The following is a 26,800-nucleotide window of genomic DNA, read 5'->3' as shown; positions in this document are numbered from 1 at the left end:
CCGAAGAAATCACCCGTGGGTCGACGGAATCTGTCTCCTCACGCAATTGGCGACATCCTGGTCCCTCCGGTGCTACAGCAGCGTTCAAAAACCCTAACCGCGACCCTTGCAGCTAGCAAGGCTTGTTTGCGGTCTTTCTGCGTGGGAACAACTCTGCAAGCTTCTTCACGACGTGGGGCATCCATCCTCCAAAGGGGAAGTTCCTAGTCCTCTTTGTTCTTGCAAAACACCAAGCTTCTTCCATCGGGTGGCAGCTCCTTTGCACCCACAGCTGGCATTTCCTGGGCATCTGCCCACTCTCGACACTATCGCGACTCTTGGACTTGGTCCCCTTATCTTACAGGTACTCAGGTCTGGAAATCCACTGTTGTTGCTTTGCTGGTGTTGGTTTTCCTTGCAGTATCCCCCTATCACGACTCCTGTGCTCTCTGGGGGTTGTAGGTGCACTTTACACCTACCTTCCAGGTTCTTGGGGTGGGCTATTTTTCTAACCCTCACTGTTTTCTTACAGTCCCAGCGACCCTCTACAAGCTCACATAGGTTTGGGGTCCATTTGTGGTTCGCATTCCACTTTTGGAGTATATGGTTTGTGTTGTCCCTATACCTATGTGCTCCTATTGCAGTCTCTTGTAACTTTACATTGCTTGCATTACTTCCTTTTTCTATTACTGCATATTTTTGGTATTGTGTACATATATCTTGTGTATATTTGGCATCCTCATACTGAGGGTACTCACTGAGATACTTTTGGCATATTGTCATAAAAATAAAGTACCTTTATTTTTAGTATATCTGTGTATAGTGTTTTCTTATGATATTGTGCATATGACACCAGTGGTATAGTAGGAGCTTTGCATGTCTCCTAGTTCAGCCTAAGCTGCTCTGCTATAGCTACCTTCTATCAGCCTAAGCTGCTAGAAACACCTCTTCTACACTAATAAGGAATAACTGGACCTGGCACAAGGTGTAAGTACCTCTGGTACCCACTACAAGCCAGGCCAGCCTCCTACATTGGTTGTGCAGCGGTGGGATAAGTACTTGCAACTACTTACCACTTTGTCATTGTGCACTTTTCATAAGAGAATAATATACAAAACAAGTTCAGTGTATGTACACCTAACCAAAAAGTTTTGCTTTTCTTCTCTTATACTTTCTGCTAAGTGCTGAAAAGAACTCCTAAACTTTCAAAAAGTTTCAAAAAGTTTTATTTTTTCTGTTCTTTAAAAAGTCCTGAAACTTTTTCTCTCTTCTCACTGTCCCTAAACCTTCTTCTATCATGTCTGATGTAGGAATTTCTCGTAAAATGGTCAATACAACATATGACAATCTTAACTTTAAGAGCCTAAAAAGTCTCTGCATTGATAGAGGTTTAGTGGTAGGAAAGAACCCTTCGAGAGAATGTCTGTTTAACATGCTCATTGAGAAGGATAAGGCCCAGGTTGGCCCTTCATCTGAGAAGTTGGTAGATAGCTCACACTCTGACTCAGGGGAGCCCCTTGACGGTGGTGTACAGGGTTCTCTTCCTAATCTGCCCCTTAGCAGACCACATAGCAATGCTGGTAGTAATAGAAGCTTCCATTATAGTAGGGATGTTTTTGTTCCTGAAGGCCAGGTTGTTAGAGTGCAAGCTGTTAGGGACAGGTCTCCCTCTGTTGAATCCAGTATATTTTCTGTGTCCAAGCATTCCCAACCCACCCACCCTGAAGACAAAATGTTAGAAAGGGAACTCAACAAGTTGAGAGTGGAAGAGACCAGACTGAAGCTTAAACAGCACCAGCTGGCTCTAATCAGGGAATCCCTAGATCTGGAGAAGGAGAGACATAGGTTGGGGTTTGGACCCCATGGTGGCAGCAGCAGTATTCCTGATAGCAATCCTGTGAGAGAGCATGATTCTGGGAATCTGCACAAGATAGTTCCCCCTTACAAGGAGGGGGATGACATTAACAAGTGGTTTGCTGCACTTGAGAGGGCCTGTATGGTACAGGGTGTCCCTCAAAGGCAGTGGGCTGCTATTCTATGGCTATCGTTCAATGGAAGGGGTAGGGATAGGCTCCTTACTGTGAGAGAAAGTGATGCCAATAATTTTGCAGTTTTGAAGGATGCACTCTTGGATGGATTTGGCTTAACCACTGAACAATACAGGATTAAGTTCAGAGACACCAGATAAGAGTCCTCACAAGACTAGATAAACTTTGTTGACTGTTCAGTGAAGGCCTTGGAGGGGTGGTTACATGGCAGTAAAGTTTCTGACTATGAAAGCCTGTATAATCTTATTCTGAGAGAGCATATTCTGAATAACTGTGTGTCTGACTTGTTACACCAATATCTAGTGGACTCAGATCTGACCTCTCCCCAAGAATTGGGAAAGAAGGCAGACAAATGGGTCATAACAAGAGTGAACAGAAACGTTCATACAGGGGGTGACAAGGATGGCAAGAAGAAGGATAGTAAGTCTTCTGACAAGGGTGGGGACAAATCTAAAAATGAGTCTTCATCAGGCCCACAAAAACACTCTGGTGGGGGGGGTGGGTCCAAATCCTCTTCAAATCAAATCAAAAAGCCTTTGTGTTATTTATGTAAAGTAAAAGGCCATTGGACAACTGATGCCAGTTGTCCAAAGAAAAATACCAAACCTCCTACTACCACAACCCCTACTGCAACCTCTAGTGCCCCTAGTAATAGCAGTGGTGGTGGGAGCAGACCTACTAATAGCCAATCTAAGGGAGTAGCTGTGCTCACTTTTGGTAATTTAGTTGGGGTTGGTCTTGTTAGGGAGACCACAGAGGCTGTGTTAGTCTCTGAAGGTGCCATTGATTTGGCCACCTTGGTTGCTTGTCCCCTTAATATGGATAAGTACAAGCAACTTCCCCTAATAAATGGTGTTGAGGTTCAGGCCTACAGGGACACAGGTGCCAGTGTTACCATGGTAATAGAGAAACTGGTACACCCTAAACAACACCTACTTGGTCACCAGTACCAAGTGACAGACGCTCATAACAACACTCTTATCCACCCCATGGCTGTTGTGAATCTCAACTGGGGGGGGGGGGTTACTGGTCCAAAGAAAGTTGTGGTTGCCTCAGATTTACCTGTAGACTGTCTACTAGGGAACGATTTAGAGACATCAGCTTGGGCAGAAGTAGAGTTGGAGGCTCATGCAGCAATGCTGGGCATTCCAGGGCATATTTTTGCTTTGACAAGGGCTCAGGACAAAAAGCAAAAAGGACAGGGTGACTTGGATCCTGGAACAATGGACCAAGTGCTCCCTAAAGCTAGGGGTAGCAAGGGTAAATCCCTACCCACTATCCCTCCCTCTACAGATAATTCAACTTCTGAGGAAGAAGAATTTCCTCCCTGTGCAGAACATTCACAAGAGGAGTTGGCAGCAGACACTGCTGAGCTTTTGGGTGGAGGGGGGCCTGCCAGGGAAGAGCTGAGTGTGGCACAGCAATCCTGTCCCACATTAGAGGGTCTCAGACAGCAAGCTGTCAAGCAGCAAAATGGGGATGTCAGTGACACACCATAGAGTTTACTGGGAGGACAACCTCTTGTACACAGAGGCAAGGGACCCAAAACCTGGAGCAGCCAGGAGATTGGTAATTCCCCTGCAGTACATAGAGTTCCTCCTAACTCTAGCACATGACATTCCTTTGGCTGGAAATTCGGGTCAGATTAAAACATGGGAAAGGCTTGTCCCCCTGTTTCACTGGCCTAGGATGTCAGAGGACACAAAAGAATTTTGTAAATCTTGCGTGACCTGCCAAGCCAGTGGCAAAACTGGTGGCACTTCAAAGGCTCCCCTTATTCCACTACCTGTGGTTGGGGTTCCCTTTGAAAGGGTAGGGGTTGACATAGGTGGCCCCCTTGACCCTCCTACTGCTTCAGGCAATAGGTTTATCTTGGTGGTAGTGGACCATGCCACAAGATATCCTGAAGCTATTCCTCTAAGGACCACTACAGCTCATGCAGTAGCCAAAGCCCTCCTGGGACTCTTTTCCAGGGTGGGTTTCCCAAAAGAGGTTGTATCAGACAGGGGTAGCAACTTTATGTCTGTATACTTGAAGGCTATGTGGAAGGAATGTGGTGTAACCTACAAATTCACCACACCTTATCATCCACAGACAAATGGACTGGTAGAGAGGTTTAATAAAACTCTCAAAGGAATGATAATCGGACTCCCTGAAAAACTCAGGAGGAGATGGGATGTCCTGTTACCTTGCCTCCTTTTTGCTTACAGGGAGGTACCCCAGAAAGGAGTGGGCTTCAGCCCCTTTGAACTCCTATTTGGGCACCCTGTAACAGGTCCTCTAACACTTGTGAAGGAGGGTTGGGAACAACCTTTAAAAGTTCCTAAGCAAGATATAGTGGACTATGTACTTGGCCTAAGATCCAGAATGGCGGAGTACATGAAAAAGGCCAGTAAAAACCTTCAGGCCAGCCAAGAGCTCCAAAAGCAATGGCATGACCAGAAGGCTGTTCTGATTCAGTACCAACCAGGACAGAAGGTGTGGGTATTGGAGCCTGTGGCCCCAAGAGCACTCCAAGACAAATGGAGTGGACCCCATCTCATTGTTGAAAAGAAGGGCGAGGTCACCTACTTAGGGTGCTCCATGTCAACCGCCTAAAACCCTACTATGACAGGGCTGATCTCACCCTGCTCATGGCAACAGATGAGGGACAGGAAGAAGAGAGTGACCCTCTCCCTGATCTCTTCTCTTCCACAGAAGAGGATGCTCTAGTGGATGTTGTAGTTTTAGAAGACTGTCTTACTGCTGAGCAGAAAGACAACTGCATAAATCTCCTAGGTCAGTTTTCGGAACTCTTTTCAACTGTGCCAGGCACCACATCTTGGTGTGAACACACAATTGATACTGGAGACAGCATGCCTGTCAAGAGTAAAATCTATAGGCAGCCTGACCATGTCAGGGACTGCATAAAGCAAGAAGTTCAGAAGATGCTTGACTTAGGAGTGGTTGAACATTCTGAAAGCCCATGGGCCTCTCCTGTGGTGCTTGTACCAAAGCCTCACTCAAAAGATGGAAAAAGGGAGATGAGATTTTGTGTAGATTACAGAGGTCTCAACCAGGTAACAAAAACTGATGCTCACCCTATATCCAGAGCAGATGAGCTCATAGATACACTGGCATCTGCCAAGTATCTAAGCTCCTTTGATTTGACTGCAGGGTATTGGCAGATCAAATTATCAGAGGATGCTAAAGCAAAAACTGCATTTTCGACTATTGGAGGGCACTACCAATTCACAGTAATGCCCTTTGGTTTGAAAAATGCACCTGCCACTTTTCAGAGGTTGGTGAATACAGTCCTGCAAGGGTTGGAGGCTTTTAGTGCAGCATATCTGGACGATATAGCTGTCTTTAGCTCCACCTGGGATGATCACCTGGTTCACCTGTGGAAAGTTTTGGAGGCCCTGCAAAAGGCAGGCCTCACTATCAAGGCTTCAAAGTGCCACATAGGGAAGGGAAAAGTGGTTTATCTGGGACACCTGGTAGGTGGAGAACAGATTGCACCACTTCAGGGGAAAATCCAAACAATCATGGATTGGGTTCCCCCTACAACACAGACCCAGGTGAGAGCCTTCCTAGGCCTCACTGGGTATTACAGGAGATTCATTAAAAACTATGGCTCCATTGCAGCCCCACTTAATGATCCCACTTCCAAGAAGATGCCTAAAAAGGAATTGTGCACAGCTAGCCGTCAGAAAGCTTTTGAGGAGCACAAACAGGCCATGTGCACTGCACCGGTCCTGAAAAGCCCATGTTACTCCAAGAAATTCATTGTTCAAACTGATGCATCTGAATTAGGGGTAGGGGCAGTCTTATCACAACTCAATCCTGAGGGCCAGGATCAACCTGTTGCTTTTATCAGCAGGAGGTTGACCCCTAGAGAAAAGCGTTGGTCTGCCATAGAGAGGGAGGCCTTTGCTGTGGTCTGGGCACTGAAGAAGTTGAGGCCATACCTGTTTGGCACTCACTTCATTGTTCAGACAGACCACAAACCTCTACTTTGGCTAAAACAAATGAAAGGTGAAAACCAGAAATTGTTAGGGTGGTCCATATCTCTACAAGGAATTGACTATACAGTGGAACATAGACCTGGCTCTCCAGATATTTCCACTTAGACAATGAAGACTCATCAGGTCATGGCTAGTCTTATTGTCCTTCGTTTGGGGGGGGGGGTTGTGTAGGAAAGTACCATCTTGCCTGGCATGTTTCCCCCATATTTCGCTGTATATATGTTGTTTTAGTGTATGTGTCACTGGGACCCTGCCAGCCAGGGCCCCGGTGCTCATAAGGGTGCCCTGTATGTGTTCCCTGTATGATCACTAACTGTCTCACTGAGGCTCTGCTAACCAGAACCTCAGTGGTTATGCTCTCTCTGCTTTCCAAATTGTCACTAACAGGCTAGTGACCAATTTCACCAATTCACATTGGCATACTGGAACACCCATATAATTCCTTAGTATATGGGTATTGGGGTTCCAGGAGATCCCTCTGGGCTGCAATATTTCCTTTACCACCCATAGGGAGATCTGACAATTCTTACACAGGCCTGCCACTGCAGCCTGAGTGAAATAACGTCCACGTTATTTCACAGCCATTTACCACTGTACTTAAGTAACTTATAAGTCACCTATATGTCTAACCTTTACCTTTACCTGCTAAGTTACTTAGTGTGTGGGCACTCTGGCACTAGCCAAGGTGCCCCCACATTGTTCAGGGCAAATTCCCCGGAATTTGTGCGTGCGGGGACACCATTACACGTGTGCACTGTACATAGGTCACTACCTATGTACAGCGTCACAATGGTAACTCCGAACATGGCCATGTAACATGTCTAAGATCATTGAATTGTCACCCCAATGCCATTCTGGCCTTGGGGGGACAATTCCATGATCCCCCGGGTCTCTAGCATAGTTCCCGGGTACTGCCAAACTGCCTTTCCTGGGTCTCCACTGCAGCTGCTGCTGCTGCCAACCCCTCAGACAGGTTTCTGCCCTCCTGGGGTCCAGGCAGCCCTGGCCCAGGAAGGCAGAACAAAGGACTTCCTCTGAGAGAGGGTGTAACACCCTCTCCCTTTGGAAATAGGTGAGAGGGCTTGGGAGGAGTAGCCTCCCCCAGCCTCTGGAAATGCTTTGATGGGCACAGATGGTGCCTAACTCTGCATAAGCCAGTCTACACCGGTTCAGGGATCCCCCAGCTCTGCTCTGGCGCGAAACTGGACAAAGGAAAGGGGAGTGACCACTCCCCTGACCTGCACCTCCCAGGGGAGGTGCCCAGAGCTCCTCCAGTGTGCTCCAGACCTCTGCCATCTTGGAAACAGAGGTGTTGCTGGCACACTGGACTTCTCTGAGTGGCCAGTGTCAGCAGGTGACGTCAGAGGCTCCTTCTGATAGGCTCTTACCTCTCTTGGTAGCCAATCCTCCTTCCTAGGTAGCCAAACCTCCTTTTGTGGCTATTTAGGGTCTCTGCTTTGGGGATCTCACCAGATAACGAATGCAAGAGCTCACCAGAGTTCCTCTGCATCTCTCTCTTCACCTTCTACCAAAGGATCGACCGCTGACTGCTCAGGACGCCTGCAAAACCGCAACAAAGTAGCAAGACGACTACTAGCAACCTTGTATCGCTTCATCCTGCCGGCTTTCTCAACTGTTTCCAGATGGTGCATGCTCTGGGGGTAGCCTGCCTCCTCTCTGCACCAGGAGCTTGGAAGAAATCTCCCGTGGGTTGACGGAATCTTCCCCCTGCAACCGCAGGCACCAAAAGACTGCATCACTGGTCCTCTGGGTCCCCTCTCAGCACAACGAGCGTGGTACCTGGAACTCAGCAACTCTGTCCAAGTGACTCCCACAGTCCAGTGACTCTTCAGTCCAACTTTGGTGGAGGTAAGTGTAGGAAAGTACCATCTTGCCTGGCATGTTACCCCCATATTTCACTGTATATATGTTGTTTTAGTTGTATGTGTCACTGGGACCCTGCCAGCCAGGGCCCCAGTGCTCATAAGTGTGCCCTGTATGTGTTCCCTGTGTGATGACGAACTGTCTCACTGAGGCTCTGCTAACCATAACCTCAGTGGTTATGCTCTCTCATTTCTTTCCAAATTGTCACTAACAGGCTAGTGACCAATTTCACCCATTTACATTGGCATACTGGAACACCCTTATAATTCCCTAGTATATGGTACTGAGGTACCCAGGGTATTGGGGTTCCAGGAGATCCCTATGGGCTGCAGCATTTCTTTTGCCACCCATAGGGAACTCTGACAATTCTTACACAGGCCTGCCCTTGCAGCCTGAGTGAAATAACGTCCACGTTATTTCACAGCCATTTACCACTGCACTTAAGTAACTTATAAGTCACCTATATGTCTAACCTTTACCTGGTAAAGGTTGGGTGCTAAGTTATTTAGTGTGTGGGCATCCTGGCACTAGCCAAGGTGCCCCCACATTGTTCAGGGCAAATTCCCCGGACTTTGTGAGTGCGGGGACACCATTACACTTGTGCACTATACATATGTCACGACATATGTATAGCGTCACAATGGTAACTCCGAACATGGCCATGTAACATGTCTAAGATCATGGAATTGTCACCCCAATGCCATTCTGGCATTGGGGAGACAATTCCATGATCCCCCGAGTCTCTAGCTCAGACCCGGGTACTGCCAAACTACCTTTCCCGGGGTTTCACTGCAGCTGCTGCTGCTGCCAACCCCTCAGACAGGTTTCTGCCCTCCTGGGGTCCAGCCAGGCTTGGCCCAGGAAGGCAGAACAAAGGACTTCCTCAGAGAGAGGGTGTTACACCCTCTCCCTTTGGAAAAAGGTGTTAGGGCTGGGGAGGAGTAGCCTCCCCCAGCCTCTGGAAATGCTTTGATGGGCACAGATGGTGCCCATTTCTGCATAAGCCAGTCTACACCGGTTCAGGGATCCACCAGCCCTGCTCTGGCGCGAAACTGGACAAAGGAAAGGGGAGTGACCACTCCCCTGACCTGCACCTCCCCTGGGAGGTGCCCAGAGCTCCTCCAGTGTGCTCCAGACCTCTGCCATCTTGGAAACAGAGGTGCTGCTGGCACACTGGACTGCTCTGAGTGGCCAGTGCCAGCAGGTGACGTCAGAGACTCCTTCTGATAGGCTCCTCCAGGTGTTGCTAGCCTAGCCTCTCTCCTAAGTAGCCAAACCTCCTTTTCTGGCTATTTAGGGTCTCTGCTTTGGGGAATTCTTTAGATAACGAATGCAAGAGCTCATCAGAGTTCCTCTGCATCTCTCTCTTCACCTTCTGCCAAAGAATCGACCGCTGACTGCTCTGGAAGCCTACAAAGCTGCAACAAAGTAGCAAAGACGACTACTGTGAACTTGTAACGCTGATCCGGCCGCCTTCTCGACTGTTTTCCTGGTGGTGCATGCTGTGGGGGTAGTCTGCCTCCTCTCTGCACTAGAAGCTCAGAAGAAATCTCCCGTGGGTCGACGGAATCCTCCCCCTGCAACCACAGGCACCAAAAGACTGCATCACCGGTCCTCTGGGTCTCCTCTCAGCACGACGAGCGAGGTCCCTTGCTGGACACCCCCTCTGTCTCGTCACGCAATTGGCGACATCCTGGTCCCTTCTGGGCCACAGCAGCATCCGAAAAACCTAACGCGACCCTTGCAGCTAGCAAGGCTTGTTTGCGGTCTTTCTGCACGGAAACACCTCTGCAAGCTTCTTCACGACGTGGGACATCCATCCTCCAAAGGCGAAGTTTCTAGCCCTTGTCGTTCTTGCAGAATCCACAGCTTCTATCATCCAGTGGCAGCTTCTTTGCACCCACAGCTGGCATTTCCTGGGCATCTGCCCACTCCCGACTTGATCGTGACTCTTGGACTTGGTCCCCTTGTTCCACAGGTACTCTCGTCAGCAAATCCATCGTTGTTGCATTGCTGGTTTCGGTCTTCCTTGCAGAATTCCCCTATCACGACTTCTGTGTTCTCTGGGGAACTTAGGTGCACTTTGCACCCACTTTTCATGGTCTTGGGGTGGGCTATTTTTCTAACCCTCACTGTTTTCTTACAGTCCCAGCGACCCTCTACGAGCTCACATAGGTTTGGGGTCCATTCGTGGTTCGCATTCCACTTCTAGAGTATATGGTTTGTGTTGCCCCTATACCTATGTGCTCCCTTTGCATTCTATTGTGACTGTACATTGTTTGCACTGTTTCTATTGCTATTACTGCATATTTTGGTATTGTGTACATATTTCTTGTGTATATTTGCTATCCTCATACTGAGGGTACTCACTGAGATACTTTTGGCATATTGTCATAAAAATAAAGTACCTTTATTTTTAGTATATCTGTGTATTGTGTTTTCTTATGATATTGTGCATATGACACCAGTGGTATAGTAGGAGCTTTACACGCCTCCTAGTTCAGCCTAAGCTGCTCTGCTAAGCTACCTTTTCTATCAGCCTAAGCTGCTAGACACCCCTCTACACTAATAAGGGATACCTGGACCTGGTGCAAGGTGTAAGTACCCCTTGGTACCCACTACAAGCCAGGCCAGCCTCCTACATTGTTGGCAGCGGTGGGATAAGTACTTGCAACTACTTACCACTTTGTCATTTTGTACTTTTCAGAAGAGAAAAATATACAAAACAAGTTCAGTGTATGTACACCTAACCAAAAAGTTTTGCTTTTCTTCTCTTTCTCTTTTGCTAAGTGCTGAAAAGTACCTCTAAAACTTTCAAAAAGTTCTTAAAAAGTTTTAAAAGTTTTTTCTGTTCTTTAAAAAGTTCGGAAACTTTTTCTTTCTTTTTCTGTCCCTTAAACCTTTTCTATAATGTCTGGTACAGGTCAAGCTGTTGATCTGACCAAAGTTGCTTATGACCACCTTAGCTGGAAAGGAGCAAGGAGTCTCTGCGTTGAAAGAGGTTTAGGGGTAGGGAAGAACCCCTCAAGAGAACTGTTAGTTAATATGCACATTGAACAGGATAAGACCTTAGTTGGCACTTCTGGTGAGGGATTAGCTGATGGTTCCCACTCTGATTCTGGGGCACCCCCAGTAAAAGGGTTAGAAGGGGACCTTCCCAACCTGCCCCTTAGCAGGCCACCTAGCAGGGCTGGTACTGATGTGAGTTCTCATCATAGTATAGAGATTGCTCCTTTAGGCCAGGTTGTTAGAGTGCCATCTGTTAGGGACAGGTCTCCCTCTGTTCATTCTCACCATTCTTCTGTGTCAAGGCATGCCCAACCCACCCTCCCTGAAGACAGAGTGTTAGAAAGGCAAATCAATAGATTGAGAGTGGAAGAATCCAGGCTGAAGCTGAAAAAGCAACAGCTGGATCTAGACAGGGAAGCATTTGACTTAGAAAAAGAAAGGCAGAGGTTGGGGTTTGGACCCCATGGTGGCAGCAGCAGTATTACAGATAGTAATCCTGTAAAAGAGCATGATTCTAGGAATCTGCACAAGATAGTTCCCCCTTATAAGGAGGGGGATGACATTAACAAGTGGTTTGCTGCACTTGAGAGGGCCTGTAATGTACAGGGGGTCTCTCAAAGGCAGTGGGCTGCTCTCCAATGGCTATCTTTCAGTGGAAAGGGTAGGGATAGGCTCCTTACTGTTAGAGAAAGTGATGCCAATGATTTTACAGTTCTTAAGAATGCACTCCTTGATGGGTATTGCTTAACCACTGAACAGTACAGGATCAAGTTCAGAGAAACCAAAAAGGAGTCTTCACAAGACTGGGTAGACTTTGTTGACCATTCAGTGAAGGCCTTGGAGGGGTGGTTACATGGCAGTAAAGTTTCTGACTATGAAAGCCTGTATAACTTAATCCTGAGAGAGCATATTCTTAATAATTGTGTGTCTGATTTGTTGCACCAGTACCTGGTAGACTCTAATCTGACCTCTCCCCAAGAATTGGGAAAGAAGGCAGACAAATGGGTCAGAACAAGGGTGAACAGAAACATTCATACAGGGGGTGACAAGGATGGCAAGAAGAAGGATGGTAAGTCTTCTGACAAGGGTGGGGACAAATCTAAAAATTAGTCTTCATCAGGCCCACAAAAACACTCTGGTGGGGGTGGTGGGCCCAAATCCTCTTCAAATCAAAATCAAGTAAAGAAACCATGGTGCTATTTATGTAAAATAAAAGGCCATTGGACAACCGATCCCAGTTGTCCAAAGAAAAGCACCAAAGCTCCTACAACTACAACCCCTGCTGCTACACCTAGTGCCCCTAGTAATAGCAGTGGTAGTGGGAGCAAACCTACTAATAGCCAATCCAAGGGAGTAACTGGGCTCACTTTTGTTAATTTAGTTGGGGTTGGTCTTGTTAGGGAGACCACAGAGGCTGTATTAGTCTCTGAGGGGGCCACTGATTTGGCCACCTTGGTTGCTTGTCCCCTTAATATGGATAAGTACAAGCAACTTCCCCTAATAAATGGTGTTGAGGTTCAGGCCTACAGGGACACAGGTGCCAGTCTTACCATGGTAATAGAGAAACTGGTCCACCCTGAACAACACCTACTTGGTCACCAGTACCAAGTGACTGATGCTCATAACAACACTCCTAGCCACCCCATGGCTGTTGTGAATCTCAACTGTGTGGGGGGGGGGGGGTTACTGGTCCAAAGAAAGTTGTGGTTGCCTCAGATTTACCTGTAAACTGTCTACTAGGGAACGATTTAGAGACATCAGCTTGGGCAGAAGTGGAGTTGGAGGCTCATGCAGCAATGCTGGGCATTCCAGGGCATATTTTTGCTTTAACAAGGTCTCAGGCCAAAAAGCAAAAAGGACAGGGTGACTTGGATCCTGGAAGAATGCACCAAGTGCTCCCTAAATCTAGGGTTAGTAAAGGTAAAACACTACCTACTATCCCTCCCTCTACAGTGGATTCAACTTCTGAGGAAGAAGAATTTCCACCCTGTGCAGAACCTACACCAGAAGAGCTGGAAGCAGACACTGCTGAGTTTTTGGGTGGAGGGGGGCCTGCCAGGGAGGAGCTGAGTGTGGCACAGCAGACCTGTCCCACACTAGAGGGTCTAAGACAGCAAGCTGTCAAACAAGCAAATGGGGATGTCAGTGACTCTCACGGAGTTTACTGGGAGGACAACCTCTTGTATACTGAAGCAAGGGATCCAAAACCTGGAGCTGCCAGGAGATTGGTGATTCCTCAGCAATACAGAGAGTTCCTCCTAACTCTAGCCCACGACATTCCCTTGGCTGGACATTTAGGGCAAATGAAAACTTGGGACAGGCTTGTCCCCATGTTTCATTGGCCTAGAATGTCAGAGGACACAAAGGAATTTTGTAAGTCCTGTGAAACCTGTCAAGCCAGAGGCAAAACAGGTGGCACTCCAAAGGCTCCCCTTATTCCACTACCTGTGGTTGGGGTCACCTTTGAAAGGGTAGGGGTTGACATAGTTGGCCCCCTTGACCCTCCTACTGCTTCAGGCCATAGGTGTATCTTGGTGGTAGTGGACCATCCCACCAGATACCCTGAAGCAATTCCTCTAAGGACCACTACAGCTCCTGCAGTGGCAAAGGCCCTCCTGGGAATCTTTTTCAGGGTGGGCTTCCCAAAAGAGGTGGTATCAGACAGGGGAAGCAATTTCATGTCTGCTTACTTAAAGGCCATGTGGAAGGAATGTGGTGTAACATACAAGTTCACCACACCCTATCATCCACAAACAAATGGACTGGTTGAGAGGTTTAATAAAACTCTCAAAGGAATGATAATGGGACTCCCTGAAAAACTCCGGAGGAGATGGGATGTCCTGTTACCTTGCCTCCTTTTTGCTTACAGGGAGGTACCCCAGGAAGGAGTGGGCTTCAGCCCCTTTGAGCTCCTATTTGGACACCCTGTAAGAGGTCCTCTAACACTTGTGAAGGAGGGTTGGGAACAACCTTTAAAAGCTCCTAAGCAAGACATAGTTGACTATGTACTTGGCCTAAGATCTAGGATGGCTGAGTACATGAAAAAGGCCAGTAAAAACCTTCAGGCCAGCCAAGAGCTCCAAAAGCAATGGCATGACCAGAAGGCTGTTCTGATTCAGTACCAACCCGGGCAGAAAGTGTGGGTCTTGGAGCCTGTGGCCCCAAGAGCACTCCAAGACAAATGGAGTGGACCCCACATTATTGTTGAGAAAAAGGGAGAAGTCACCTACTTGGTTGACTTAGGCACTGCCAGGAGTCCCCTTAGGGTGCTCCATGTCAATCGCCTGAAACCCTACTATGACAGGGCTGATCTCACCCTGCTCATGGCAACAGATGAAGGACAGGAAGAAGAGAGTGACCCTCTCCCTGATCTCTTCTCTTCCACTGAACAAGATGCTCTAGTGGAAGGTGTAGTTTTGGCAGATTTTCTTACTGCTGAGCAGAAAGACCACTGCATAAATCTCCTGGGTCAGTTTTCTGAACTCTTTTCTACTGTGCCAGGCACCACTTCTTGGTGTGAGCACACTAGAGATACTGGAGACAGCTTGCCTGTCAAAAGTAAGATCTATAGGCAGCCTGACCATGTCAGAGACTGCATAAAACAAGAGGTTCAGAAAATGCTTGAACTGGGAGTGGTTGAGCACTCTGAAAGTCCATGGGCCTCTCCTGTGGTACTAGTACCAAAGCCTCATTCCAAAGATGGGAAAAGTGAAATGAGATTTTGTGTTGACTACAGAGGTCTCAACCAGGTAACTAAAATTAATGCTCACCCTATACCCAGGGCATATGAGCTAATAGATACACTGGCATCTGCCAAGTATCTAAGCACCTTTGATTTGACTGCAGGGTATTGGCAGATCAAGTTATCAGAGGATGCAAAAGCAAAAACTGCATTTTCCACCATTGGAGGGCACTACCAATTCACAGTAATGCCCTTTGATTTGAAAAATGCACCTGTCACTTTTCAAAGGTTGGTGAACACAGTCCTGCAAGGGTTGGAAGCTTTTAGTGCAGCATATCTAGATGATATAGCTGTCTTTAGCTCCAGCTGGGATGATCACCTGGTCCACCTATGGAACGTTTTGGAGGCCCTGCAGAAGGCAGGCCTCACTATCAAGGCTTCAAAGTGCCAGATAGGGCAGGGGAAAGTGGTTTATCTGGGACACCTGGTAGGTTTAGAACAGATTGCACCACTTCAGGGGAAATCTTCCCCCTTGCAACCGCAGGCAACAAAAGACTGCATCACCGGTCCTCTGGGTCCCCTCTCAGCATGACGAGCGTGGTCCCTGGAACTCAGCAGCTCTGTCCAAGTGACTCCCACAGTCCAGTGACTCTTTAGTCCAAGTTTGGTGGAGGTAAGTCCTTGCCTCCCCACGCTAGTCTGCATTGCTGGGTACCGCGTGATTTGCAGCTGCTCCGGCTCCTGTGCACTCTTCCAGGATTTCCTTTGTGCACAGCCAAGCCTGGGTCCCCGACACTCTAACCTGCAGTGCACAACCTTCTGTCCTGGTTGGTACTGGATCAGAACAGCCTTCTGGTCATGCCATTGCTTTTGCAGCTCCTGGCTGGCCTGAAGGTTTTTACTGGCCTTTTTCATGTACTCAGCCAATCTGGATCGTAGGCCAAGTACATAGTCCACTGTGTCCTGTTTGGGAGCTTTTAAAGGTTGTTCCCAACCCTCCTTCACAAGAGTGAGTGGACCTCTTACAGGGTGTCCAAAGAGGAGTTCAAAGGGGCTGAAGCCCACTCCTTTCTTGGGTACCTCCATGTAAACAAAAAGGAGGCAAGGTAACAGGACATCCCATCTCCTCCTGAGTTTTTCAGGCAGTCCCATTATCATACCTTTGAGAGTTTTATTAAACCTCCCTACCAGTCCATAAGTCTGTGGATGATAAGGAGTGGTGAACTTATAGGTAACACCACATTCCTTCCACATTGCTTTCAAGAATGCAGACATTAAGTTGCTACCCCTGTCTGATACAACCTCTTTAGGGAAACCCACCCTGGAAAAGATTCCCAGGAGGGCCTTTGCCACTGCAGGAGCTGTAGTGGTCCTTGGAGGAATTGCTTCAGGATATCTTGTGGCATGGTCCACAACCACCAAGATAAACCTATTGCCTGAAGCAGTAGGATGGTCAAGGGGGCCAACTATGTCAACCCCTACCCCTTCAAAGGGGACCCCAACCACAGGTAGTGGAATAAGGGGAGCCTTTGGAGGGCCACCAGTCTTGCCACTGGCTTGGCAGTTCACACAAGACTTGTAAAAATCTTTAGTGTTCTCTGACATCCTAGGCCAGTGAAACAGGGGGACAGGCCTTTCCCATGTTTTGATCTGGCCCAAATGCCCAGCCAAAGGAATGTCATGTGCAAGAGTTAGGAGGACCTCTCTGTACTGCAGGGGAATGACCAATCTCCTGGCTTCTTCAGGTTTTGGGTCTCTTGACTCGGTGTACAAGAGGTTGTCCTCCCAGTAAACTCTATGTGAGTCACTGACATCCCCATTTTGCTGTTTGACAGCTTGCTGTCTGAGACCCTCTAATGTGGGACAGGTTTGCTGTGCCACACTCAGCTCTTCCCTGGCAGTCCCCCCTCCACCCAAAAGCTCAGCAGTGTCTGCTGCCAGCTCATCTGGTGAAGGTTCTGCACAGGGAGGAAATTCTTCTTCCTCAGAAGGAGAATCATCTGTAGAGGGAGGGATAGTGGGTAGGGATTTACCCTTGCTATCCCTACCTTTAGGGAGCACTTGGTCCATTGTTCTAGGATCCAAGTTACCCTGTCCTTTTTGCTTTTTGGCCTGAGCCCTTGTCAAAGCAAAAATATAGCACAGGAATGCCCAGCATTGCTGCATGAGCTTCCAACTCCACTTCTGCCCAAGTGGATGTCTCTAAATCATTTCCTAGTAGACAGTCTACAGGTAAATCTGAGGCAACCACAACTTTCTTTGGACCAGTAACCCCCTCCCCCCAGTTGAGATTCACAACAGCCATAGGGTGGCTGAGCGTGTTGTTATGAGCGTCTGTCATTTGGTACTGCTGACCAAGTAGGTGTTGTTCAGGGTGGACCGGTTTCTCTATGACCATAGTAACACTGGCACCTGTGTCCCTGTAGGCCTGAACCTCAACACCATTTATTAGGGGAGGTTGCTTGTACTTATCCATATTAAGGGGACAAGCAGCCAAGGTTGCCAAATCAATGGCACCTTCAGAGACTAACACAGCCTCTGTGGTCTCCCTAACAAGACCAACCGCAACAACATTGCCAATAGTGATCCCAGCTACTCCCTTGGATTGGCTATTTGTAGGTTTGCTCCACTGCTATTACTAGGGGCACTGGAATTTGCAGCAGGGGTTGTGGTAGTGGGAGGTTTGGTGTTTTTCTTTGGACAACTGGAGTCACTTGCCCAGTGGCCTTTGACTTTACACAAATAACACCAAGGCTTTTTAGGTTGATTATTGGAAGAGGATTTGGACCCACCACCCCACCAGAGGATTTTTGTGGGCCTGAAGAAGACTCAGTTTTACTTTTGTCCCCTCCCTTGTCAGAAGACTTACCATCCTTCTTCTTGCCATCCTTGTCACCCCCTGTATGAACCTTTCTGTTCACTCTTGTTCTGACCCATTTGTCTGCCTTCTTTCCCAATTCTTGGGGAGAGGTCAGATTTGAGTCCACTAGATATTAGTGTAACAAGTCAGACACACAGTTATTCAGAATATGCTCTCTCAGAATAATTATACAGGCTTTCATAGTCAGAAACTTTACTGCCATGTAACCACCCCTCCAAGGCCTTCACTGAACAGTCCACAAAGTCTGTCCAGTCTTGAGAGGACTTTTTTCTGGTGTCTCTGGACTTAATCCTGTATTGTTCAGTGGTTAAGCCAAATCCATCCACGAGTGCATCCTTCAAAACTGTAAAATTGTTAGCTTCACTTTCTCTAACAGTAAGGAGCCTATCCCTACCCTTTCCAGTGAAAAATAGCCACAGTATAGCAGCCCACTGCCTTGGAGGGACCCCCTGTACCATACAGGCCCTCTCAAGTGCAGCAAACCACTTGTTAATGTCATCCCCCTCCTTGTAAGGGGGGACTATCTTGTGCAGATTCCTGGAATCATGCTCTCTGACAGGATTTCTATCAGGAATACTGCTGCTGCCACCATGGAGTCCAAACCCTAATCTCTGTCTTTCCTTCTCCAGGTCTAGGGATTCCCTATCTAAGGCCAACTGTTGCTGTTTAAACTTCACTCTGGTCTCTTCAACCCTCAACTTTTTGAGTTCCCTTTCTAACAAGTTATCCTCAGGGTGGGTGGGTTGGGTATGCTTAGACACAGAAGACAAGTTGGAAACTACAGAGGGGGATCTGTCCCTAACTAACTGGACCCTAGAAACTTGGCCTCTAGGAATAAAGGCTTCCCTACTGTGATGGGAACAACCATTACTACCCACATTACTGGGTGTCCTGCTAGGGGTCAGATCCTGTTCAGAACCCTCCCCACCATCCTCAAGGTGATCTCCTGAGTCAGAATGGGAACCTTCTATTAACCTCTCATTTGATGGGCCTGCTTGGGACTCATCATTTACAACAAGCATGTTAAACAGAAACTCTTTTGTAGGGTTCTTTCCTATCACTAAACCTCTATCTAAGCACACACTTCTTAGGCTCTTGTAATTCAAATTGTCATAACTTGTATTGACAGTTTTAAGAGCTGTTTCTACCACAGGCATGATAGCAAAAGGTTTAGAAATAGTGAGAAGGAAGAAAAAGTTTCAGAACTTTTTAAAGAACAGAGAAAAAAACGTTTTCTAACTTTTGGAAAACTTTTAGAAGTTTTAGAAAACTTTTCAGAACTTTGTAAAAAGTTTTAGAGGAGAAAAGCAAAACCTTTTGGTTAAGTGTACATACACTGAACTGTTTTGTATATGATTCTCTTATGAAAAGTACACAATGACAAAATGGTAAGTAGTTACAAGTACTTATCCCACCGCTGCACAACCAATGTAGGAGGCTGGCCTGGCTTGTAGTGGGTACCAGAGGTACTTACACCTTGTGCCAGGTCCAGTTCTCCTTTATTAGTGTAGAAGAGGTGTTTCTAGCAGCTTAGGCTGATCGAAGGTAGCTATGGCAAAGCAGCTTAGGCTGAACTAGGAGACATGTAAAGCTCCTGCTATACCACTTATATCATATGCACAATATCATAAGAAAACACCATACTCAGAGTTACTAAAAATAAAGGTACTTTATTTTTATGACAATATTCCAAAAGTATCTCAGTGAGTACCCTCAGTAAGAGGATACGATATATACACAAGATATATGTACACAAACCAAAATTAGGTAAGTAATAGCAAGAAAAGTAATGCAAACAGTGTAGAATTACAATAGATTACAATAGGAGCACATAGGTATAGGGGCAACACAAACCATATACTCCAAAAGTGGAATGCGAACCACGAATGGAACCCAAACCTATGTGAGCTTGTAGAGGGTCACTGGGACTGTAAGAAAACAGTGAGGGTTAGAAAAATAGCCCACCCCAAGACCCTGAAAAGTAGGTGTAAAGTGCACCTACTATCCCCAGAGAGCACAGAAGTCGTGATAGGGGGATTCTGCAGGAAGGACAAACACCAGCAATGCAACAACAGTGGATTTCCGGACCTGAGTACATGTAAGACAAGGGGACCAAGTCCAATAGTCGCAACAGTGTCGAGAGTGGGCAGGAGCCCAGAAAATGCCAGCTAAAGATGCAAGGAAGCTGCCACTGGTTGGAAGAAGCTTGGAGTTCTGCAAGAAAGAAGAGGACTAGGGACTTCTCCTTTGGAAGACGGATGTCCCACGTCGCAATGAAGCTTGCAGAAGTGTTCCCACGCAGAAAGACCACAAACAAGACTTGCTAACTGCAAGGGTTGTGGTAGAGGTTTTTGGGTGCTGCTGTGGCCCAGTAGGGACCAGGATGTTGCCACTTGGAGGAGGAGACAGAGGGGGCGCCCAGCAACTCAGGGAGCCCTAACAGAAGCAGGCAGCTCCCGCAGAAGTACCCCCAACAGGCACAAGGAAGAAAAGTGAACCGGAGTCCACGCGAAGTCACAAAAGGGAGTCCCACGACGCCGGAGGACAACTCAGAAGGTTGTGCACTTCAGGATGGAGTGCCGGCACCCAGGCTTGGCTGTGCACGAAGGAAACCCTGGAAGAGTGCACAGGAGCCGGAGCAGCTGCAAATCACGTGGTGCACAGCTTTGCAGTCTAGCGTGGGTAGGCAAGGACTTACCTCCACCAAACTTGGACTAAAGAGTCACTGGACTGTAGGAGTCACTTGGACAGAGTTGCTGAGTTCCAGGGACCACGCTCGTCAGGATGAGAGGGGACCCAGAGGACCAGTGTTGCAGTCTTTTGGTGCCTGCGTTAGCAGGGGAAATATTCCATCGACCCACAGGAGATTTTTTCGGAGCTTCTGGTGCAGGGTGAAGGCAGGCTACCCCCAGAGCATGCACCACCTGGAAACAGTCGAGAAAGCCGGCAGGATTAGGCGCTACAATGTTGCTGGTAGTCGTCTTGCTACTTTGTTGCGGTTTTGCAGGCGTCCTGAGCAGTCAGCGGTCGATCCTTGGTAGAAGGTGAAGAGAGAGATGCAGAGGAACTCTGGTGAGCTCATGCATTCGTTATCTGAAGAATTCCCCAAAGCAGAGACCCTAAATTGCCAGAAAAGGAGGTTTGGCTACCAGGTTAGGAGGATTGGCTACCAAGAGAGGTAAGAGCCTATCAGAAGGAGCCTCTGACGTCACCTGCTGGCACTGGCCACTCAGAGCAGTCCAGTGTACCCCCAACACCTCTGTTTCCAAGATGGCAGAGGTCTGGGACACACTGGAGGAGCTCTGGGCACCTTCCCTGGGAGGTGCAGGTCAGGGGAGTGGTCACTCCCCTTTCCTTTGTTGAGTTTTGCACCAGAGCAGGGCTGGGGGATCCCTGAACCGGTGTAGACTGGCTTTTGCAGAGATGGGCACCATCTGTGCCCATCAAAGCATTTCCAGAGGCTGGGGTAGCCCACTCCTCCCCAGCCCTTCACACCTATTTCCAAAGGGAGAGGGTGTAACATCCTCTCTCATAGGAAATCCTTAGTTCTGCCTTCCTGGGCCAGGGCTGCCTGGACCCCAGGAGGGCAGAAACCTGTCTGAGGGGTTGGCAGCAGCAGCAGCTGCAGTGGAGACCACGGAAAGGCAGTTTTTGGCAGTACCCGGGTGTAGGAGGCTGGACTGGCTTGTAGTGAGTACCAAGGGGTACTTACACCTTGCACCAGGCCCAGGTATCCCTTATTAGTGTATAGGGTGTCTAGCAGCTTAGGCTGATAGATAATGGTAGCTTAGCAGAGCAGCTTAGGCTGAACTAGGAGACGAGTGAAGCTCCTACAGTACCACTAGTGTCACTTGCACAATATCATAAGAAAACACAATACACAGATATACTAAAAATAAAGGTACTTTATTTTTATGGCAATATGCCAAAGTATCTCAGTGAGAACCCTCAGTATGAGGATAGCAAATATACACAAGATATATGTACACAATACCAAAAATATGCAGTATAGTCTTAGCAAACAATGTATAGTTACAATAGGATGCAAAGGGGACACATAGGGATAGGGGCAACACAAACCATATACTCCAAAAGTGGAATGCGAACCACGAATGGACCCCAAACCTATGTGACCTTGTAGAGGGTCGCTGGGACTGTAAGAAAACAGTGAGGGTTAGAAAAATAGCCCACCCCAAGGCCCTGAAAAGTGAGTGCAAAGTGCACTAAAGTTCCCCAAAGAGCACAGAAGTCGTGATAGGGGAATTCTGCAGGAAAGACACAAACCAGCAATGCAACAACGATGGATTTCCAAACGAGGGTACCTCTGGAACAAGGGGACCAAGTCCAAAAGTCACAAGCAAGTCGGAGATGGACAGATGCCCAGGAAATGCCAGCTGTGGGTGCAAAGAAGCTGCTACTAGGCAGTAGAAGCTGAGGATTCTGCAGGAACCACAAGGGCTAGAAACTTCCCCTTTAGAGGATGGATGTCACACGTTGTGAAGAGTTGTGCAGAAGTGTTTTCCCACCAAAAGACTGCCAACAAGCCTTGCTAGTTGCAAACCGTGCGGTTAGGGTTTTTGGATGCTGCTGTGGCCCAGGAGGGATCAAGATGTCGCCAATTGCGTCAGGGGACCGAGGAGGCGTCCAGCAGGACAAGGAGCCCTCTCAGAAGCAGGAAGCACCCATAGAAGTGCCAGAACAGGCACTACAAAGAGGAGTGAAATGGTGCTCACTCGAAGTTGCACAAAGGAGTCCCACGCCGCCGGAGGACAATTTAGAAAGTCGTGCAATACAGGTTAGAGTGCCGTGGACCCAGGCTTGGGTGCGCACAAAGGATTTCTGCCGGAAGTGCACAGAGGCCAGAGTAGCTGCAAAAGATGCGGTTCCCAGCAATGCAGTCTGGCGTGGGGAGGCAAGGACTTACCTCCACCAAACTTGGACTGAAGAGTCAATGGACTGTGGGAGTCACTTGGACAGAGTTGCTGGATTCAAGGGACCTCGCTCGTCGTGCTGAGAGGAGACCCAGGAGACCAGTGATGCAGTTCTTTGGTGCCTGCAGTTGCAGGGGGAAGATTCCGTCGACCCACGGGAGATTTCTTCGGAGCTTCTAGTGCAGAGAGGAGGCAGACTACCCCCACAGCATGCACCACCAGGAAAACAGTCGAGAAGGCGGCAGGATCAGCGTTACAAGGTCGCAATAGTCATCTTTGCTACTTTCTTGCAGTTTTGCAGGCTTCTAGCGCAGTCAGCAGTCGATTCCGTGGCAGAAGGTGAAAAGAGAGATGCAGAGGAACTCTGATGAGCTCTTGCATTCGTTATCTAAGGAATTCCCCAAAGCAGAGACCCTAAATAGCCAGAAAAGAGGGTTTGGCTACTTAGGAGAGAGGATAGGCTAGCAACACCTGAAGGAGCCTATCAGAAGGAGTCTCTGACGTCACCTGCTGGCCCTGGCCACTCAGAGCAGTCCAGTGTGCCAGCAGCACCTCTGTTTCCAAGATGGCAGAGGTCTGGAGCACACTGGAGGAGCTCTGGGCACCTCCCAGGGGAGGTGCAGGTCAGGGGAGTGGTCACTCCCCTTTCCTTTGTCCAGTTTCGCGCCAGAGCAGGGCTGAGGGGACCCTGAACCGTTGTAGACTGGCTTATGCAGAAATGGGCACCATCTGTGCCCATGAAAGCATTTCCAGAGGCTGGGGGAGGCTACCCCTCCCCTGCCTTAACACCTTTTTCCAAAGGGAGAGGGTGTAACACCCTCTCTCTGAGGAAGTCCTTTGTTCTGCCTTCCTGGGCCAAGCCTGGCTGGACTCCAGGAGGGCAGAAACCTGTCTGAGGGGTTGGCAGCAGCAGCAGCTGCAGTGAAACCCCTGAAAAGGCAGTTTGGCAGTACCAGGGTCTGTGCTACAGACCCGTGGGATCATGGGATTGTGCCAACAATGCCAGGATGGCATAGAGGGGGCAATTCCATGATCTTAGACATGTTACATGGCCATATTCGGAGTTACCATTGTGAAGCTACACATAGGTAGTGACCTATGTGTAGTGCACGCGTGTAATGGTGTCCCCGCACTCACAAAGTCCGGGGAATTTGCCCTGAACAATGTGGGGGCACCTTGGCTAGTGCCAGGGTGCCCACACACTAAGTAACTTTGCACCTAACCTTTACCAGTAACTTAGCAGGTAAAGGGTAAACATATAGGTGACTTATAAGTTACTTGAGTGCAGTGGTAAGTGGCTGTGAAATAACGTGGACGTTATTTCACTCAGGCTGCAGTGGCAGGCCTGTGTAGAATTGTCAGAGCTCCCTATGGGTGGCAAAAGAAATGCTGCAGCCCATAGGGATCTCCTGGAACCCCAATACCCTGGGTACCTCAGTACCATATACTAGGGAATTATAAGGGTGTTCCAGTATGCCAATGTGAATTGGTAAAATTGGTCACTAGCCTGTTAGTGATAATTTGGAAAGAAATGAGTGAGCATAACCACTGAGGTTCTGGATAGCAGAGCCTCAGTGAGACAGTTAGTCATAACACAGGTAACACTTTCAGGCACACTTATGAGCACTGGGGCCCTGGCTGGCAGGGTCCCAGTGACACATACAACTAAAACAACATAGATACAGTGAAAAATGGGGGTAACATGCCAGGCAAGATGGTACTTTCCTACACTACCCCCCCCCCCCCCCAAACGAAGGACAATAAGACTAGTCATTACCTGATGGGTCTTCATTGTCTAAGTGGAAATATCTGGAGAGTCCATCTGCATTGGAGTGGGTACTCCCAGGTCTATGTTCCACTGTATAGTCCATTCCCTGTAGGGATATGGACCACCTCAACAATTTAGGATTTTCACCTTTCATTTGTTTTAGCCAAAGTAGAGGTTTGTGGTCTGTCTGAACAATGAAGTGAGTGCCAAACAGGTATGGCCTCAACTTCTTCAGTGCCCAGACCACAGCAAAGGCCTCCCTCTCTATGGCAGACCAATGCTTTTCTCTAGGGGTCAACCTCCTGCTGATAAAAGCAACAGGTTGATCCTGGCCCTCAGAATTAAGTTGTGATAAGACTGCCCCTACCCCTAATTCAGATGCATCAGTTTGGACATATAATTATTTAGAGTAACAGGGGCTTTTCAGGACAGGTGCAGAGCACATGGCCTGCTTCAGCTCCTCAAAAGCTTTCTGACAGTTTGCTGTCCATAATACCTTCTTAGGCATTTTCTTTGAAGTGAGGTCATTAAGAGGGGCTGCAATGGAGCCATAGTTCTTTATGAACCTCCTATAGTACCCAGTGAGGCCTAAAAAGGCTCTCACTTGAGTCTGAGTAGTAGGGGGAACCCAATCTATAATAGTTTGGATTTTCCCCTGAAGTGGTGCAATCTGTTCTCCACCAACCAGGTGTCCCAGATAAACCACCTTCCGCTGCCCTATCTGGCACTTTGAAGCCTTGATAGTGAGGCCTGCCTTTTGCAGGGCCTCTAAAACTTTCCATAGGTGGACCAGGTGATCATCCCAGCTGGAGCTAAAGACATCTATATCGTCCAGATATGCTGCACTAAAAGCTTCCAGCCCTTGCAGGACTGTGTTCACCAACCTTTGAAAAGTGGCAGGTGCATTTTTCAATCCAAAAGGCATTACTGTGAATTGGTAATGGCCTCCAATGGTTGAAAATGCTGTTTTAACTTTTGCATCTTCTGATAATTTGATCTGCCAATACCCTGCAGTCAAGTCAAAAGTGCTTAGATACTTGGCAGATGCCAGTGTATCTATGAGCTCATCTGCCCTGGGTATAGGGTGAGCATCAGTTTTGGTTTCCTGGTTGATTGATACAGTACCTATTTTAATTGGTTTAGGTTGATGCATTAACGCTATTTGGAATTTTCAGTGAGGTATGTGTTTCTTTTTGTCTTGGTTGAGCACAATACTTTTGGTGGTTTATGTATACACATAGCTTTATAGTAATATTATGGTTATATTGGATTCTATTTTGTAGTCATCCGCACGTCTGCGCCGGGGTTGTTCACTCTCACTCTTCGCACTGGATGTGACAATGTAATAATTAATCTGTGTATGCATGAAATTTAAGGACTTATAAAGGGTCCACATAAATTGTTTTGGATTGTGATAAAAGATATATACTGATATGCATGTTTGAGAATTATGAGGCAATGAATTATATTATTTTTGCATATGAATAAGCACTGTCTTTTCATCTTCTTGTAATATGTTTTATTTCAATAAGTGTTGACATTTGTTATACTTTCTGTAGCCTTGAAAAAGTCGAGGGGAGTATACCCCCCATGACGAAACACGTGTTGGCTGTTCTTCGTGGCTGTTGTTCGTTTTTCCTTTTCTTGGATGATGGAATCTCCATGTTGCCTTTTGTTTTATTAAAGGACCAAATGTTCACCACATACTGATTTCATGGATTATTGTTCGACTATATATCTATTAATATTTCTATAACTTATGTATTTTTGTTAAACATAGAGGCGGTTTCTTTATATGAGTGCCTAGGTCCTTTTTCTTACACTTTATTATCTGTCTTGTACAGTTGTTGGGGGTGGGGAAGATTCCTCCAGGGCCGGGAGCACCTATACTTATACGTTAAGGGGACTGTTGGGAGCGCTTTTCGTTTTCCCCTGGAAATTTCTTCCCAGTTTGATAATTGTTCATCTATATCGTCCAGATATGCTGCACTAAAAGCTTCCAGCCCTTGCAGGACTGTGTTCACCAACCTTTGAAAAGTGGCAGGTGCATTTTTCAATCCAAAAGGCATTACTGTGAATTGGTAATGGCCTCCAATGGTTGAAAATGCTGTTTTAACTTTTGCATCTTCTGATAATTTGATCTGCCAATACCCTGCAGTCAAGTCAAAAGTGCTTAGATACTTGCCAGATGCCAGTGTATCTATGAGCTCATCTGCCCTGGGTATAGGGTGAGCATCAGTTTTGGTTTCCTGGTTGAGACCTCTGTAGTCTACACAAAACCGCATTTCTTTCTTTCCATCCTTGGAATGAGGTTTTGGTACAAGTACCACAGGAGAGGCCCGTGGACTTTCAGAGTGCTCAACCACTATCAGTTCTAACATTTTCTGCACCTCTTGCTTTATGCAGTCTCTGACATGGTCAGGCTGCCTATAGATCTTACTTTTGACAGGCAAGCTGTCTCCAGTATCTATAGTGTGCTCACACCAAGAAGTGGTACCTGGCACAGTAGAGAAGAGTTCAGAAAACGGACCCAGGAGATTTATGCAGAGGTCTTTCTGCTCAGCAGTAAGACAATCTGCCAGTACAACCCCTTCCACTAGAGCATCTTGTT

General features: G+C 47.6%; 1 long non-coding RNA gene across 1 annotated transcript in view; it reads left to right on the top strand.

Moving 5' to 3' along the window:
* The window catches only part of LOC138249110 (uncharacterized), a 45,491-nt gene extending 19,622 nt beyond the window's left edge, over nucleotides 1-25,869 (top strand). Inside the window, exon 3 of the long non-coding RNA XR_011194722.1 lies at nucleotides 25,749-25,869. This is a non-coding gene — a long non-coding RNA (uncharacterized lncRNA). The remainder of the gene's footprint in view (nucleotides 1-25,748) is intronic.
* Nucleotides 25,870-26,800: the final 931 nt, after the last annotated feature.

Source organism: Pleurodeles waltl, chromosome 8 (genome assembly GCF_031143425.1).
Source record: "Pleurodeles waltl isolate 20211129_DDA chromosome 8, aPleWal1.hap1.20221129, whole genome shotgun sequence".
NCBI classification, from domain to species: domain Eukaryota; kingdom Metazoa; phylum Chordata; class Amphibia; order Caudata; family Salamandridae; genus Pleurodeles; species Pleurodeles waltl.
The sequence above is the reverse complement of the archived record's forward strand: the minus strand, read 5'-3'. Positions and strand labels throughout refer to the sequence as shown.